A 17,799-nucleotide genomic window follows, 5' to 3' on the forward strand; every position below is an offset into this window, starting at 1 on the left:
GTCGGCAAGGATACGAAGAACTCTTTTACGAAGTCTTTCTAAAATTCCTTTGTAGTAATATTGGTTAACTGTTTGACCAGGAGCACCCACTCTTTATGAACAATTCCCTTGGAATCAAAGAAGCACACAAGCATGCATTTCACTTTTGAAGTTGATATGCGAACTTTGTTTGGTCTGGGTGATCCCTTTGAGCACCATTGCGAACTTTGGCGTTTTGTCTCTCGATCGTACTATAAAAACCAACTTTCATCACCAGTGATGTCAAAAAAATTGTTCAAATGGCTCTGAGCACTATGGGACTCAACTGCTGAGGTCATTAGTCCCCTAGAACTTAGAACTAGTTAAACCTAACTAACCTAAGGACATCACAAACATCCATGCCCGAGGCAGGATTAGAACCTGCGACCGTAGCGGTTTTGCGGTTCCAGACTGCAGCGCCTTTAACCGCACGGCCACTTCGACCGGCTCCAGTGATGACAAGGCTCAACAATTCTATATTGATTTCCGTTTGCACAAATCTTTCTCATGCCTAGATCTTCAGTTATTATGAGACCAACCGTTTCTCTATTGATGTTCAGTTCTTCTGCAATGCTTTTCACGGGTAATCTTAGATTAGATTGTACAAGTTCACGAACCCTGGCCAAGTTGACATCTGTCCGTGACGTTGATGATCGTCCACTGCAGTGTCCATCTTCAACAATCGTTCTGCCTTCACTAAACATTTTATGCCAACAAAACACTTGAGCTCTTGACGTAACCTCCTCTCCAAAAGCCTTCTGCAGCTTACCGTAAGTTGTCGTCGCGTTTTCACCCAATTTAACTAAAACAAATGGCATACCGTTGCGCAATATTATGCGGTTCCATTTCCGTGACGAGAGACACAAGCACGTGTTAACTTATTACAGCACAACTCATGACTGACCAGTTGCATCGATGTGCTGCTTGGACTAGAAGCAAAGGTCAAAGATATTGTGCCTACGCAAGCCTGCAGGGTTGCCACATCTTGCAAAGAAAATCAGTCTCATTACTTTATTGTCGCACCTCGTATATCCAAAGGATATGGGTCGTAATTTAAAACTTATCCAATACGAGATTCGATTAAGTGACGAAATACAATATGGCTTCTCCCACTTTTCAGAACTCGATACGATCTCAGAAGTCGATAGACATCCACGGGGTCCGCAGCTCGTGGTCGTGCGGTAGCGTTCTCGCTACCCGCGCCCGGGTTCCCGGGTTCGATTCCCGGCGGGGTCAGGGATTTTCTCTGCCTCGTGATGACTGGGTGTTGTGTGATGTGCTTAGGTTAGTTAGGTTTAAGTAGCTGTTAAGTTCTAGGGGACTGATGACCATAGATGTTAAGTCCCATAGTGCTCAGAGCAATTTGAACATCCACGGGGGGTGAAACTGGACATGTTCACGTCTAGGTGTCGGCACAGAGAAGAGGTGAATTTAGCTTCTCCTTTACTGGCATCTTCCCCCCCCCCCCCCCCCCCCCCCCATGGCGAAGGCGACATGGTAGTCGAGAGGGGGAGATGTTGGAGGGAGAGAGATTAGGAGGGAGTGGGGGTAGACAGAGGAACCGTGCACAGGGACAGGCCGGGACAGTGCGGCGCCGAGGTCCGCGTGATTAGCGCCCCGTGAGCGTGTGGCGTGCCACCGGATCTGTCCCCTGGGGGGACTGCTCGCGGCGACCGGCTCAGGAATTTTCTACGGCGAGCCGGCCGGCGTAATTGGATAATGAGCGGGATTGGGAAGCGATTAGGCCGCGGCTGCGCAGGCAGGGTGAGTGACGCACGCGTCATCGGCCGGTCGCCAAGGAGAGGACGCGCCGCACGCAACCGCCCTGGCCTCCTGTTTACGACACCGCGGCCCGCGGCCGAGAACAATGCCGGCGCCTCCTGGGCGGCGCAGGCGGAGGGGAAACTTGCAACGGATGCAAAGGAGACCTCCCTCTATTCGCTAGCTACTCTGTTGTCATCAGGCGCAAGTTACTGTTTTCGTTACCAACTAGTACGACGGTGCAGCTCTGCACAGCGACTGTAACATTAGTTCGTAACTACATCTTATATTCCATAATACTTGAGCCGGCCGAAGTGGCCGTGCGGTTAAAGGCGCTGCAGTCTGGAACCGCAAGACCGCTACGGTCGCAGGTTCGAATCCTGCCTCGGGCATGGATGTTTGTGATGTCCTTAGGTTAGTTAGGTTTAACTAGTTCTAAGTTCTAGGGGACTAATGACCTCAGCTGTTGAGTCCCATAGTGCTCAGAGCCATTTTGAACCATAATACTTGGTGATTACTAATACTTTCACAAACACGTCCGAATAAAAAGTAGATATATTCACAGCTCAGGAAACGGAATGGATTCTATTCTAATGATACACAGATACTTTTAAAAAATTCTCTGTAGAAAGAAAAAAGAAGTTGAACGTAATTCTGCTTTTCTGACTATAAAAATGCGAAAAACAAACAAAAAGAAGAAAATAAGCGAAATAGAAAAGAAAAATTTCAGGTAAAAATCTACTTTGTAGACATGAACTACATTCAACGCCGGAAGTGTAATGTAAATTTCATTATATGCTTCTATGATCGACAAATACTCCACTAATTTCCTGAAAACTTACGGCAACTGGACTTCTTCTAAAGGACATAAAATAGAGAGATACGAAGTATCCTGTCAAAGTAGTACCGGCAAAATTGACGAAATACTTTTCTAACTACGCCTTACATTCGTTTATGCTTGAAGTAGACTAATTCTCGTCTAAATCCCGTCAGTCTCGCCCGTTAAAGTCGTGAATGCATAAGTTCAAATGGTTCAAATGGCTCTAAGCACTATGGGACTTTACATCTGAGGTCATCAGTCCCCTAGAACTTAGAACTACTTAAACCTAACTAACCTACGGACATCACACACATCCATGCCCGAGGCAGGATTCGAACCTGCGACCGTAGCAGTCGCGCGGTTCCGGACTGAAGCGCCTTGAACCGCAAGGCCACCGCGCCCGGCAATGCATAAGTGTCTTATTTTGTGTCCATTGTAGTGGTTCATTTTGCTAAAAAGCATAGGAACACGTCTAAAGTTCTTTACTAGACCGATGAAAGAAAAGCGCGTGAGAAACGTGACTTTAATTAGTTGCAGAGTAAAGTGAATCTACTGTGCACGGGCCGGCCGGAGTGGCCGAGCGGTTCTAGGAGCTACGCTCTGGAACCGCGCGGCCGCTACGGTCGCAGGTTCGAATCCTGCCTCGGGCATGGATGTGTGTGATGTCCTTAGGTTAGTTAGGTTTAAGTAGTTCTAAGTTCCAGGGGACTGATGACCTCAGCAGTTAAGTCCCATAGCGCTCAGACCCTTTTTTTACTGTGCAAGGGTTTGTTGGAATTTATGTGCGGTTACCAGAAAGACAAATTCTGGCCCAGCACAGAAAGCGACGGCAGATGTGTAATTTGTACTGACCAGTGAGGCGGCACTTGCACTTTGCAGTCGTGCTTTTGGGATGCTGTGCGCCCCTAAGAAGGAAGGGACATGATGACAATGGTCAAGCACTAAAGGAAAATGAATGCTGTTAGATAGAGTCGGAGCCTTGCTATCTCGAGTTAAGTACGAACTTATGGTTTTGGTGAAGCACTGAAGTATGACTATATTGTCTGAAAAGCTTTGTTAATTATTAGTTGATGTGAGCTGATAACTTATTTGAATAAAGAAGAATTATGGAAACGGTGTTTTGTGATTTCGCAGTTCGTTGTTTAAATGTAGAAACTTATAGCCCTCGCCCGTCGCAGTTGGGGACGAAGTCAGCGGAACCGCATAGAAGGACCGCAACATAAAGAGAATACGGCGTCGGGGAAATTCAGTAAAGAAGGTAACTGTTATTACGTGGGAACGAGTAAAGTCTTGGCATCTCGTAACATATCAATCACTTAAAGTCAACCCATAACAAGAAGAAACAACTCATCATGTAGTATTTTTCCACGCAGCAACAGGGTACGCACTGAACGAAAGGACTTCCCGTAATGTAGAGAATACTGCACGAAAAATGTAAATATTGTATTCAGTAATTTACGTCAGTATTATCCACTTTCATCTTGTCTTTCGCCGCGCGGGATTAGCCGAGTGGTCTAAGGCGCTGCAGTCATGGACTGTGCGGCTGGTCCCGACGGAGGTTCGAGTCCTCCTTCGGACATGGGTGTGTGTGTCTGTCCTTAGGATAATTTAGGTTAAGTAGTGTGTGAGCTTAGTGACTGTTGACCTTAGCAGTTAAGTCCCATAAGATTTCACACACACCTGAACATTTTCTTATCTTTCGTACCTAATACTTAGAACATACACTCCTGGAAATTGAAATAAGAACACCGTGAATTCATTGTCCCAGGAAGGGGAAACTTTATTGACACATTCCTGGGGTCAGATACATCACATGATCACACTGACAGAACCACAGGCACATAGACACAGGCAACAGAGCATGCACAATGTCGGCACTAGTACAGTGTATATCCACCTGTCGCAGCAATGCAGGCTGCTATTCTCTCATGGAGACGATCGTAAAGATGCTGGATGTAGTCCTGTGGAACGGCTTGCCATGCCACTTCCACCTGGCGCCTCAGTTGGACCAGCGTTCGTGCTGGACGTGCAGACCGCGTGAGACGACGCTTCATCCAGTCCCAAACATGCTCAATGGGGGACAGATCCGGAGATCTTGCTGGCCAGGGTAGTTGACTTACACCTTCTAGAGCACGTTGGGTGGCACGGGATACATGCGGACGTGCATTGTCCTGTTGGAACAGCAAGTTCCCTTGCCGGTCTAGGAATGGTAGAACGATAGGTTCGATGACAGTTTGGATGTACCGTGCACTATTCAGTGTTCCCTCGACGATCACCAGTGGTGTACGGCCAGTGTAGGAGATCGCTCCCCACACCATGATGCCGGGTGTTGGCCCTGTGTGCCTCGGTCGTATGCAGTCCTGATTGTGGCGCTCACCTGCACGGCGCCAAACACGCATACGACCATAATTGGCACCAAGGCAGAAGCGACTCTCATCGCTGAAGACGACACGTCTCCATTCGTCCCCCCATTCACGCCTGTCGCGACACCACTGGAGGCGGGCTGCACGATGTTGGGGCGTGAGCGGAAGACGGCCTAACGGTGTGCAGGACCGTAGCCCAGCTTCATGGAGTCGGTTGCGAATGGTCCTCGCCGATACCCCAGGAGCAACAGTGTCCCTAATTTGCTGGGAAGTGGCGGTGCGGTCCCCTACGGCACTGTGTAGGATCCTACGGTCTTGGCGTGCATCCGTGCGTCCCTGCGGTCCGGTCGCAGGTCGACGGGCACGTGCACCTTCCGCCGACCACTGGCGACAACATCAATGTGCTGTGGAGACCTCACGCCCCACGTGTTGAGCAGTTCGGCGGTACGTCCACCGGGCCTCCCGCATGCCCACTATACGCCCTCGCTCAAAGTCCGTCAACTGCACATACGGTTCACGTCCACACTGTCGCGGCATGCTACCAGTGTTAAAGACTGCGATGGAGCTCGGTATGCCACGGCAAACTGGCTGACACTGACGGCGGCGGTGCACAAATGCTGCGCAGCTAGCGCCATTCGACGGCCAACACCGCGGTTCCTGGTGTGTCCGCTGTGCCGTGCGTGTGATCATTGCTTGTACAGCCCTCTCGCAGTGTCCGGAGCAAGTATGGTGGGTCTGACACACCGGTGTCAATGTGTTCTTTTTTCCATTTCCAGGAGTGTATTAATCTCAAATTATTTGCCGGTTTGCCGACGGGGAATTGTTTGCCATAGATTCCCCCTTATTGAGGCTGGAGAAACATCGCAGACGAAAGAATCAATAAACGTACTGGATTTGGAATATTACACTTATCCTTTTGCAGAACTCGTACGTCACTGATCGCAAGGATTTTTTATGACAGTAGCTAGGATGATTGCAGGAACTAGTAGATGGGAACAATGGCAGGAGGGTGTCCACAATGAGGAAATCAAAGAAAAACTGGGAATGAACTCTGTAGATGTAGCAGTCAGGGCGAACAGGCTTAGGTGGTGGGGTCATGTAACACGCATGGGAGAAGCAAGGTTACCCAAGAGACTCATGGGTTCAGCAGTAGAGGGTAGGAGGAGTCGGGGTAGACCAAGGAGAAGGTACCTGGATTCGGTTAAGAATTATCTTGAAGTAATACGCTTAACATCAGGAGAGGCACCAATGTTAGCACTGAATAGTGGATCATGGAGGAATTTTATAAGGGGGGCTCCAGACTGAACGCTGAAAGGCATAATCAGTCTTAAATGATGATGATGATGATGATGATGATGATGATGTACTTTCGTTCACTTATACTCATCTTCAGATCGATCTTGGCAAGACGAAGCGAGTTTGCTTGAATGTTAAGTGGGAACGGTTCAGTTGGCCAGTTACATTATTTTATTGTACTATTGAGTGAACCCCAGTTAATTCATAGTTTTACTACTGCTGTTCACCCACTCCTGCACGCCACACTAAAGTGTGCACGCAGAGATCAACCCCTGGCGCTGAGGCCTCTTCCCCCTGCGCTGCAACTGCATTCGCAGCGAGCCGCCGTTGGTCCCACTGTACTGATCCGCTATAGCTTTTTCTCTTTCAATTCCGTTAAGTTTTATATCTTCTGAGGGCAAGGGCCTTGCCGCAGTGGATACACCGGTTCCCGTTGGATCACCGAAGTTAACCGCTGTCGGGCGTGGCCGGTACTTGGATGGGTAACCGTCCGGGTTGCCATGCGCTGTTGCCATTTTTCGGAGTGCACTCAGCCTCGTGATGCTAATTGAGGAGCTACTCGGCCGAATAGTAGCGACTCCGGTCAAAGAAAACCATCGTAACGACCGGGAGAGCGATGTGCTGACCACACGCCCGTCCTATCCGCATACTCATATGAGGATGACACGGCGGTCGGATGGTTCCAATGGGCCATTTGTGGCCTGAAGACGGAGTACTTATACCTTCTGACGTTGCCATTTTGGCTAAAATGTTATCTTTTCATACTTTTTTACTACCACAGGACTTTGCCAAACACTGAAATTCAATTTCGGTTTCATGTCGCATATGAAGTTTTAAGAAAATATTAGTGATAATATTTACGTATCATATTGCACTGTTCCCATTTGTATTCACCCAATTTTTTTCTGTCTTTCCCTGACCTATCTGACAGTGGTCATAACTGACCGAAACTAGTAAGCGAATAGAAAAATTGCGATTAAGACTGGTAACAAATTCTACAAATTAGAACTTTGGTTAATTGTGATCTTTTCTGTCATCACGTTCTTTTTCATAACATTTATTCACAGACTTCCGGGCCACGCAACTTTGCGTTACTCTACGAAAAGTTAAACTGTAACGCAAACAAAATAGGTAACAAAACTGCGTGAGAAGAGTGTGATGACTATAACCAGAAGGCCTTGGAGACCACTCTTCTGGTTCCAGAATGAGATTTTCACTCTGCAGCGGAGTGTCCGCTGATACGAAACTTCCTGGCGGATTAAAACTGTGTGCTGGACAGAGACTCGAACTCGGGACCTTTGCCTTTCGCGGGCAAGTGCTCTGCATGGTTCGCAGGAGAGCTTCTGTAAAGTTTGGAGGGTAGGAAACGAGGTACTCGCGGAAGTAAAGCTGTGAGGACGGGGCGTGAGTCGTGCTTGGGTAGCTCAGTTGGTAGAGCGCTTGCCCGCGAAAGGCAAAGGTCCCGAGGTCGAGTGTCGGTCCGGAACATAGTTTTAATCTGCCAGGAAGTTTCACTCTTTTGGTGAGCCGGCCAGAGTGGCCGTGCGGTTCTAGGCGCTACAGTCTGGAACCGCGTGACCGGTACGGTCGCAGGTTCGAATCCTGCCTCGGGCATGGTGTCCTTAGGTTAATTAGGTTTAAGTAGTTCTAAGTTCTAGGGGACTGATGTCCTCAGAAGTTAAGTCCCATAGTGCTCAGAGCCATTTGAACCATTTCCTCTGGTGATTTTGGTGACAAAATACACACCCACGCTGGTGACATAAACCCTAGCGAGGTGCCGGCCTTTTAAACGTTCTCTGCGATAAGCGCGGCGTGTCAACACGGCCTCCGCCCCCGTCCCTGGTCCCGCGTGGAAGCCGGCCGGTTTGCCGGCACCCACCTCCCGCCTCGGCAGCCAGTGCTGGCGGGTCCCACCTGGCGACCAGATAAGATTACGCCAGCGGCTACTGTGTACTCATCGGCGGCGCGTCTCTCCACCCTTATCGCCGGCCGGCTGAGTGCCTCGAGACATCGGCGAACGCAATTAATCTGTCCAGTTTAAAATCCCGTCTGACTGTTGTCGGTAACTAAACACTGCTGGTTTTCATGCCCACTGTCAGACAGGGTCGTCGTCGGTTAATGAGATCCCCCGTACGCCACTGTCGTTGTTATTGTTCGAATAGCAGCTTCTGTATTGGACATTGTAAGTGGCTGGGTACCTGTAAGCGATGTTGAGAGACAGGTTCGTCACGAGGAAAAGCAATACATACGGGCTCCGACTGTTATGTAACTATTACCATGGGATCACTTTCGTGTTTCGTCTTTTGCATCTAACCCCCTCTACCGCTGATAATTAAGCTAGGCAAATCATTTACATAACAGTACCACACAGTACATACTAAATTCCTGACAAGTGGTTGCTACGCATTTACACTTCATGTCAGCTCCCACACCTGACAATGATACACTTTACCCGAAAAACTGATCAGAATTCTCCATTTGAGTATGAAAAAAGGATATAGCAAATGAAGGTAACTGAAACAGATGGTTTACGAATGAACACCGAATAGACGGGTGTGCAAAACTTAATAACGAGCCGGCCGTTGTGGCCGAGCGGTTCTAGGCGCTACAGTCTGGAACCGTGCGACCGCTACGGTCACAGGTTCGAATCCTGCCTCGGGCATGGATGTGTGTTATGTCCGTAGGTTAGTTAGGTTTAAGTAGTTCTAAGTTCTATGGGACTGATGACCTCAGAAGTTAAGTTCCATAGTGCTCAGAGCCTTTTTTTTTGTCTTGGAGATGTGGTCTGTTCGTTCATTTAGTTGCCCCATTTGTGTGAGTCCCTGAGTAGGAGTTATAGTGTTTCTATTGTGATTTCTGTTATGTTTCGCCGTGAGTATAAGTACCGTTCATATTACAGCATGAAGTGTTCAAGGGATCTATGTGCACCGCACTGGCAATTGCCACCCGCGAAAACCGAGAAGCGCTGGATATGGCCATGCCCAGACAGGAAATGAACCATACCACAGCCGGCATTCGCATGATTCATCCGTAACAGTTCCTTCGTGTTCGGGAAAAGGTTCTACAGCCTTTATCACTTTGTCGCACTTCCGTTGCCAGACATCCAACCGTAAGTGGTGAGTTGATGTTTATCTTCCATGTCTTACCCTGTTGTCTCCCTGACATTACTAACACACGTCTTTCCCTCTTAAGCCAGTAGTGTGTGGCCCGACATCTGATCGCTTTGGCGATCGAGAAGACACCGATCACCACACACAGTGCCTCTGTTGAGGAAGTGCAGAATGATCCCAGCAGCCTCAGGGTACAATCCTTTGTCCACGCCTCATTGCTATCCTGTTAGTCACTAGAATAAGCTTATGTGTCCATACGCTTGCTCCGAAGCACACCAGCGCAGTGGTGTGCTCTGATGTGTGTGATTGGTATTCTTTACTGTGTAGTGTTCATGTGTGCAAGTTTGTAGTGTATTTTGTCTGCTTTACTAATACTTATGCGTATATGTTGGGTAAAATTGTGTTTCTCGTCAGTCTGTACTCCCAGGTCTCGTGTGGCTCTTTCCCTTTTAATGTTAATGTCCTGCATTTTGGACGATCGGTGAAACTGTAATTTGTCTTTCAGTAACATGTATGCTGTCTTGTGTACTGCGATTATTTGTTTGTGTTGCACCATTGTTATATACTCCAGAATGAGATTTTCACTCTGCAGCGGAGTGTGCGATGATATGAAACTTCCTGGCAGATTAAAACTGTGTGCCGAACCGAGATTCGACCTCGGGACCTTTGCCTTTCGCGGGCAATTGCTCTACCAACTGAGCTACCCAAGCACGACTCAAGCCCCGTCCTCACAGCTTTACTTCTGCCAGTACCACGTCTCCTACCTTCCAGACTTTACAGAAGCTCTCCTGCGAACCTTGCCGAACTAGCACTCCTGAAAGAAGGGATATTGCGGAGACGGTTAGAGCACTTGCCCGTGAAAGGCAAAGGTCCCGAGTTCGAGTCTCTGTCCGGCACACAGTTTTAATCTGCCAGAAAGTTTCAATGTTATATACTGTTTACGACATCACTGGCTCCGACCTCTAGTTGTCTAGGAAACCACTACTAACAGGTGTGTGACTCCTCTTCTATGAGATGCAAGAGAGAATCAACTGCGACGTCCCAAAAGACTGGTCCGCAACCACGCATCCCTTTGTGATCTTTTTTTAGTACTTCCCCAATTCTCGCTTGCCACTCTGCGAGTCGCAATGACTCAACTGTCAGTTGCTCACAAAAGTAGCTGCGAAGTAATCTGCGCGCTATCGTGCTATTTCTTGTAGTGGTAATACGTGGCAGATGCGCTGAAATGCGAACCGCCAGCGAGCGGGTGGCAATTTGCATCGGCGGCGTCAAGAAGGAGGGGGCCGGCCTAATGACGCCGTAATGAGCGCGCCTGCGCCCGGGCTTCCTGCCACGCGTGGCCGGCCCGGCTCCCCGTGACGTGACGTGACGCGGGGCGGCGCGGCGCGGTGCGCGGGTCGTTAGCCACGCCGCGACGGCTTCCGGCGCCCGCTGGGTGAGCCCTGGACACGGCCGAGGCGCGCCCGCAGAACTGCGCTCACCGCCCACTCCGAGGGCCATCACTGGGGGCTGGCACGACGGGGCGTAGCAGCCCTAAGCAGTTGCCACTACTGCGGAACACCAACGGCTACCACTCTCGCAGTTCGCAAGCCGTACGGCGACTGAACGACCGACTCCCTGCATTCCAAATAACAATGTTTGTTATGTTTTATTTGCTGCCATTTACAAATGACCCGCCATCTTGTTACGAAGACGGCTCATATTTGCACAATACGGGACTGTACGTGTAAAGACTGTGAAACTTATTTTGTTGTTCTAATTTCCTATAAGATTTAACACTGTTTCAGCTTTAAATCTTTATAAACTTAAAAATTATAAACAAATGGAAAATCTTAAAACTGATGATTTATGTATAGCAAATAGGATTTCAGGAAGACAGAAAAGACGTTGTTGTTGTTGTTGTTGTTGTTGTTGTTGTGGCCTACAGTCCAGAGACTGGTTTGATGCAGCTCTGCATGCAACTTTATCCTGTGAAAGCTTCTTATCTCCGAGTAACTACTGCAACCTACATACTTCTGAATCTGCTTAGTGTATTCATCTCTTGGTCTCCCTCTACGATTTTTACCCTCCACGCTGCCCTCCAATACTAAACTGGTGATCCCTTGATGCCTGAGAATGTATCCTACAAATCGATCCCTTCTTCTAGCCAAGTTGTGCCACAAATACCTCTGCTCCCCAATTCTATTCAGTATCTCCTCATTAGTTATCTGATCTACCCATCTAATCTTCAGCATTCTCCTGTAGCACCATACTTCGAAAGTTTCTATTCTCTTCTTGTCTAAACTATTTATCGTCCATGTTTCATTTCCATATATGACTTCCTTCAGAAAGACTTCCTGACGCTTAAATCTATATTCGATGTTAACAAATTTCTCTTCTTCAGAAAAGTCTTCCTTGCCATTGCCGTTCTACATTTTATATCCTCTCTACTTCGACCATCATCAGTTATTTTGCTCCCCAAATAGCAAAACTCATTTACTACTTTAGATGTCTCGTTTTCTCTTGTAATTTCCTCAGCATCACCTGATCTAATTCGACTACATTGCATTATCCTCGTTTTGCTTTTGTTAATGTTCATCTTATATCCTCCTTTCAAGATACAGTCCATTCCGTTTAATTGCTCTTCCAAGCCCTTCGCTGTCTCTGACAGAATTACAATGTCATCGGCAAACTCAAAGTTCTTATTTCTTCTCCAAAGATTTTAATTCCTACTCCAAATTTTTCTGTTCCCTTTACTGTTTGCTCAATGTACAGATTGAATAACATTGGGGATAGGCTACAAGCCTGTCTCACTCCCTTCCCAACCACAACTTACCTTTCATGCTCCACGAAAAGAGGTAATGACATGTTATAGCTTTATGACATTTTATAAACATGGAACAATTTAACAATGCGAAATGAAAGATAATGGAATAGTTCATAGATTTGCATTCTGTAAATTGAAGGTGAAGGGCGGAGAAAGAAAAGAGAAGGCACCATTGATGTTAGGTGCATCATAGCTTTGTGCGGAATCAGCGGCGACGAGTGAAAACGAGTGCCGAACCGAGTCCGGAAACTAAGATCTCCTGCTTAGGAGACAGTTAAGTTATACACTGCCGCAACTGTGTGGACTATCTCGGTCGCCCCCAGCCCGATTCACGCCCCCACCTATGACCACTAATCCGCAGTCCCCGTCAATGTCCTCCATGCTTTCTAATTTTAGATTCCCACTGCAGGGCGAACGTAAACGTGATTTCGCACTGAATGAAGTGGATTCATTGTCCACCGAGGAGAATCGAGTATATGAGTACATCGTCTCCGTTCTTTCGGCCACGTCATATAATATAGATTTGTATTAGAAATCCTACCACCTAGGAACCTCGGCTAAGACTGGTGTCGGAATGGTAACACAGCATGCCAAAACGGCCATCATTTTCGACTAATACATCCAAAGCAGCAACCACAAACCACGACTACTTACCCTGACGAACGTTGCTTGCAATAGCAGCCGCAGCGTTCGTAGTTGTATCACACATGACACGGTCGCACACGCCCAGTAGGTTTTATTGGAAAGGAGTCCGATCGCGAATCTCCTTCGTTCTTATACTGGTTGCAGACTTTGTGTCTGCTCTAGCTCTGGAAAACAGAGAGAGAGGGCGATTGAGAGGTACGCCCACCCATGAAATAAGGAATACTGGTCTCAAGACACGTCTACGTAGAGATCAAGTCTCACGAAATGCGGAATCTGAACAGATTTCGAGTATCATTCAGTTCCTAAAAGCCATTTACTCGGATGACAATCAACGCTATGTTATGATGTAACATGGAGTTTTTTGTCACTGGTGTTATCGGACTAGATACGCTTGATAATTACGATCGGAGGGCAAAATCTGTTACCTTAGAGCGGCCGCTTCTGTTATACTTTTATACAACTTCCGGATGTGTGTTTCCTAAATTGTGGAGTGGTGTTGTATACTGGAAGCTTGGGCGCCCCAATAAATTAATCATAGATGTTGGCAGGATTCTGAGAATAGCATTTCTGACTTAGAAAATATAGCGAGTGTCAGGATCCTGCCCGGATACCTGAGCGAGCGCGTTAAAGCGATCGCTTTCCGATTACGGGAAGGCGTGTCGTAGCAATGGACACGCTAGGGCCATTTCTGATGTTCCTCACCCCACTTACCAAATACAAGAGTAAGAGCACTCTGGTCGCTCGCTCACTCTCAGTGTATGCACGATCTAAGTAGGCTCTAGTTCAAATATTTTCTTTCAGTTTATTGATTTTTACTTTACTATACAGGATGGTCCATTGATCGTGACCGGGCCAAATATTTCACGAAATAAGCGTCAAACGAGAAAATTACAAAGAACGGAACCTGTCTAGCTTGAAGGGGGAAACCAGATGGCGCTATGGTTGGCACTCTAGATGGCGCTGCCATAGGTCAAACGGATATCAACTGCGTTTTTTAAAAAATAGGAACCCCCATTTTTTATCACATATTCGTGTAGTACGTAAAGAAATGTGGATGTTTTAGTTGGACCACTTTTTTCGCTTTGCGGTAGATGGAGCTGTAATAGCCACGAACATATGGCTCACAATTTTAGACGAACAGTTGGTAACAGGTAGGCTTATTAAATTAAAATACAGAACCTAGGTACGTTTGAACATTTTATTTCGGTTGTTCCAATGCGATACATGTACCTTTGTGAATTTATGATTCCTGAGAACGCATGCTGTTACAGCGTGATTACCTGTAAATACCACATTAATGCAATAAATGCTCAAAATGATGTCCGTCAACCTCAATGCATTTGGCAAAACGTGTAACGACATTCCTCTCGACAGCGAATAGTTCGCCTTCCGTAATATTCGCACATGCATTGACAATGCGCTGACACATGTTGTCAGGCGTTGTCGGTGGATCACGACAGCAAATATCCTTCAACTTTCCCCACAGAAAGAAATCCGGGGACGTCAGATCATGTGAACGTGCGGGCCATGGCATGGTACTTCGACGACCAATCCACCTGTCATGAAATATGCTATGCAATACCGCTTCAACCGCACGCGAGCTATGTGCCGGACATCCATCACGTTGGGAGTACATCGCCATTCTGTCATGCAGTGAAACGTCTTGTAGTAACATCGCTAGAACATTACGTAGGAAATTAGGATACACTGCACCATTTAGATTTCCATCGATAAACTGGGGCCCCATTATCCTTCAAAATGATTCAAATGCCTCTGAGCACTGTGGGACTTAACAGCTTAGGTCATCAGTCCCATAGAACTTAGAACTACTTAAACCTAACTAAAAAATGGTTCAAATGGCTCTGAGCACTATGGGACTTAACATCTATGGTCATCAGTCCCCTAGAACTTAGAACTACTTAAACCTAACTAACCTAAGGACATCACACACAACACCCAGCCATCACGAGGCAGAGAAAATCCCTGACCCCGCCGGGAATCGAACCCGGGAACCCGGGCGTGGGAAGCGAAAACGCTACCGCACGACCACGAGATGCGGGCTAAACCTAACTAACCTAAGGACAACACACAACACCCAGTCATCACGAGGCAGCGAAAATCCCTGACCCCGCTGGGAATCGAACCCGGGAACCCGGGCGCAGGAAAATTATCCTTCCTCCCATAATGCTGCACCATATATTAACCTGCCAAGGTGGCTGATGTTCCACTTGTCGTAGCCATCATGGATGTTCCGTTGCCAATAGTGCATATTATGCCGGTTTCCGTTACCGCTGTTGGTGAATGACGCTTCGTCGCTAAATAGAACTCGTGCAAAAAAATCTGTCATCGTCCCGTAATTTCTCTTGTGCCCAGTGGCATAACTGTACACGACGTTCAAAGTGGTCGCTATGCGATTCCTGGTGCATAGAAATATGGTACGGGTGCAATCGATGTTGATGTAGCATTCTCAACACCGACGTTTTTGAGATTCCCGATTCTCGTGCAGTTTGCTGTTACTGATGTGCGGATTAGCCGCGACTGCAGCTATGACCTGGGAGTCATCATTTGTTCCAGGTCTTGGTTGACTTTTCACATGTGGCTGAACACTTCCCGTTTCCTTAAATAACGTAACTATGCGGCGAACGGTCCGGACACTTGGATGATGTTAAATGGTTCAAATGGCTCTGAGCACTATGGGACTTAACAGCTTAGGTCATCAGGCCCCTAGAACTTAGAACTACTTAAACCTAACTAACCTAAAGACATCACACACATCCATGCCCGAGGCAGGATTCGAACCTGCGACCGTAACGGTCGCGCGGTTCCAGACTGAAGCGCCTAGAACCGCTCGGCCACCTCGGCCGGCTTGGATGATGTCGTCCAGGATACCGAGCAGCATACATAGCACATGCAGGTTGGGCATTTTTTGATCACAATAGCCATACATCAACACGATATCGACCTTTTCCGCGATTTGTAGATGGTCCATTTTAACACTGGTAATGTATCACGAAGCAAATACCGTCCACACTGGCGGAATGTTACGTGACACCACGTACTTAAACGCTTGTGACTATTACAGCGCCATCCATGACAAAGCGTAAAAAGTGGTCCAACAAAAACATTCATATTTCTTTACGTACTACACGAATATGTGATAAAAAATGGGGTTCCTATTTAAAAAAAAAACGCAGTTAATAGTCGTTTGCCCTGTGGCAGCGACATCTAGCGGGCCAACCATAGCGCCATCTGGTTTCCCCCCTCGAGGTAGACGAGTTTCGTTCTTTGTAGTTTTTTAGTTTGATGCTTATTTCGTGAGATATTTGGCCCGGTCACGATCAATGGACCACCCTGTATAAACGTTGCTAGTAAGGAGTAGTTTTAGTTTGCCAGGACGTCCCTTGTGCATCGATAGTGCGCAAACCCGGTAAACTGCACACGAATTACCACTAGTTTGCTGTAAGCGAAAGGGGGCTCTGCATTTCATCTGTGCTACGGACCCCGCTCCGCCTTAGTCCTGTCCTGGAGCGACATTGACGTTCGGTGGTGACAGGTGTTGTGCGTCGCGGCAGTTGGACGAAGACGTCACCGAGACGGCAGATTTCGTTAAGCGCGCGGCTATAAACGGCCGACGGTTGCAGCAGCCGCCCGCGGGAGACGATACACCATGTGTGCGACGCTCAATTTGGCGGCTGCCGGGTGAGTGAAAAGCGTCTTTCCATCTATCTGCGGGGGATAAAGCGGGCGCGCAGATTACGATCATTGGCGGCGCAGGAAGCAGGCGGCGGCGAGGCCGCGCCGGCCGGGCAACCCTTCGCTGCCCGCGCCGGCAGGAAGGAAAGCGATCCCGGCTCGCCTACCTGGGACAGATACTTATCTGGGACGGCGCTGGGCCCTGCGCTTCCGCCACAAAGTATCGCGTGTCGCCACCCGACTGCCCCGCCGCGCCGTTGCGGCAACACGTGGAACCTGCGCGGCGCTTCCACCGAACTAGCGCGCTACTTGCTAAACAGCAGCACTCTGCTGTCCGCATACGAGGTTGCAATTTCGATTGCCAGGCTAAAAAGGGGACCGTACGAACTTCCTCTCACCGACTTGATGCATGTTGATAGGGCTTGCAGAACACGACTAGGACTTCAACATACGTGAACGGGAAGACGCCAATCTCAACGAGTTTTCGAGAAAATCGATCTTGAAAATTTTTGGCCCCGTATCATTAGCAGTCGAGATGACAGGCATCTTATTCGCATGGCTGTAACGGATCGTGCAGCCAAGTCTCGATCTCTGAGTCAACAGATGGGGACGTTTGCAAGACAACAACCATCTGCACGAACAGTTCGACGACGATTGCAGCAGCAAGGACCATCAGCTCAGAGACCATGGCTGCGGTTACCCTTGACGCTGCATCACAGACAGGAGCGCCTGCGATGGTGTACTCAACGACGAACCTGGGTACACGAATGGCAAAACATTTTTTCGGATGAATCAAGGTTCTGATTACAGCATCATGATGGTCCTATTCGTGTTTGGCGACATCGAGGTGAACGCACATTGGAGGCGTGTATCCTGGCGTCTCATCCGGCGTGATGGTATGGGGTGCCATTGGTTACACGTCTCAGTCACCTCTTGTTCGCATTGACGGCACTTTGAACAGTGGACGTTACATTTCAGATGTGTTACGACCCGTGGCTCTACCTTCATTCGATCCCTGCGCAACCCTACATTTCAGCAGGATAATGCACGACCGCATGTTGTAAGTCATGTACGGGCCTTTCTGGATACAGAAAATGTTCGATTACTGCCCTGGCCAGCACATTCCCCAGATCTCTAACCAATTGAAAACGTCTGGTCAATGGTGGCCGAGCAACTGGCTCGTCACAATACGCCAGTCACTACTCTTGATGAACTGTAGTATCGAGTTGAAGCTGCATGGGCAGCTGTAGCTGTACATGCCATCCAAGCTGAGTTTGACTCAATGCC

At 48.1% G+C, this 17,799-nt stretch overlaps 1 long non-coding RNA gene and 1 pseudogene across 1 annotated transcript in view; one reads left to right on the forward strand and one right to left on the reverse strand.

Annotated features, from left to right (window-relative positions):
* The window catches only part of LOC124599602, a 310,564-nt gene that overhangs the window by 171,866 nt on the left and 120,899 nt on the right, over positions 1–17,799 (reverse strand). The gene's annotated exons all lie outside the window — the stretch shown is intronic.
* On the forward strand, positions 6,655–6,772 carry LOC124555040 (annotated as a pseudogene).

The sequence above is a fragment of the Schistocerca americana genome, chromosome 1 (genome assembly GCF_021461395.2).
Source record: "Schistocerca americana isolate TAMUIC-IGC-003095 chromosome 1, iqSchAmer2.1, whole genome shotgun sequence".
Lineage (NCBI taxonomy): Eukaryota > Metazoa > Arthropoda > Insecta > Orthoptera > Acrididae > Schistocerca > Schistocerca americana.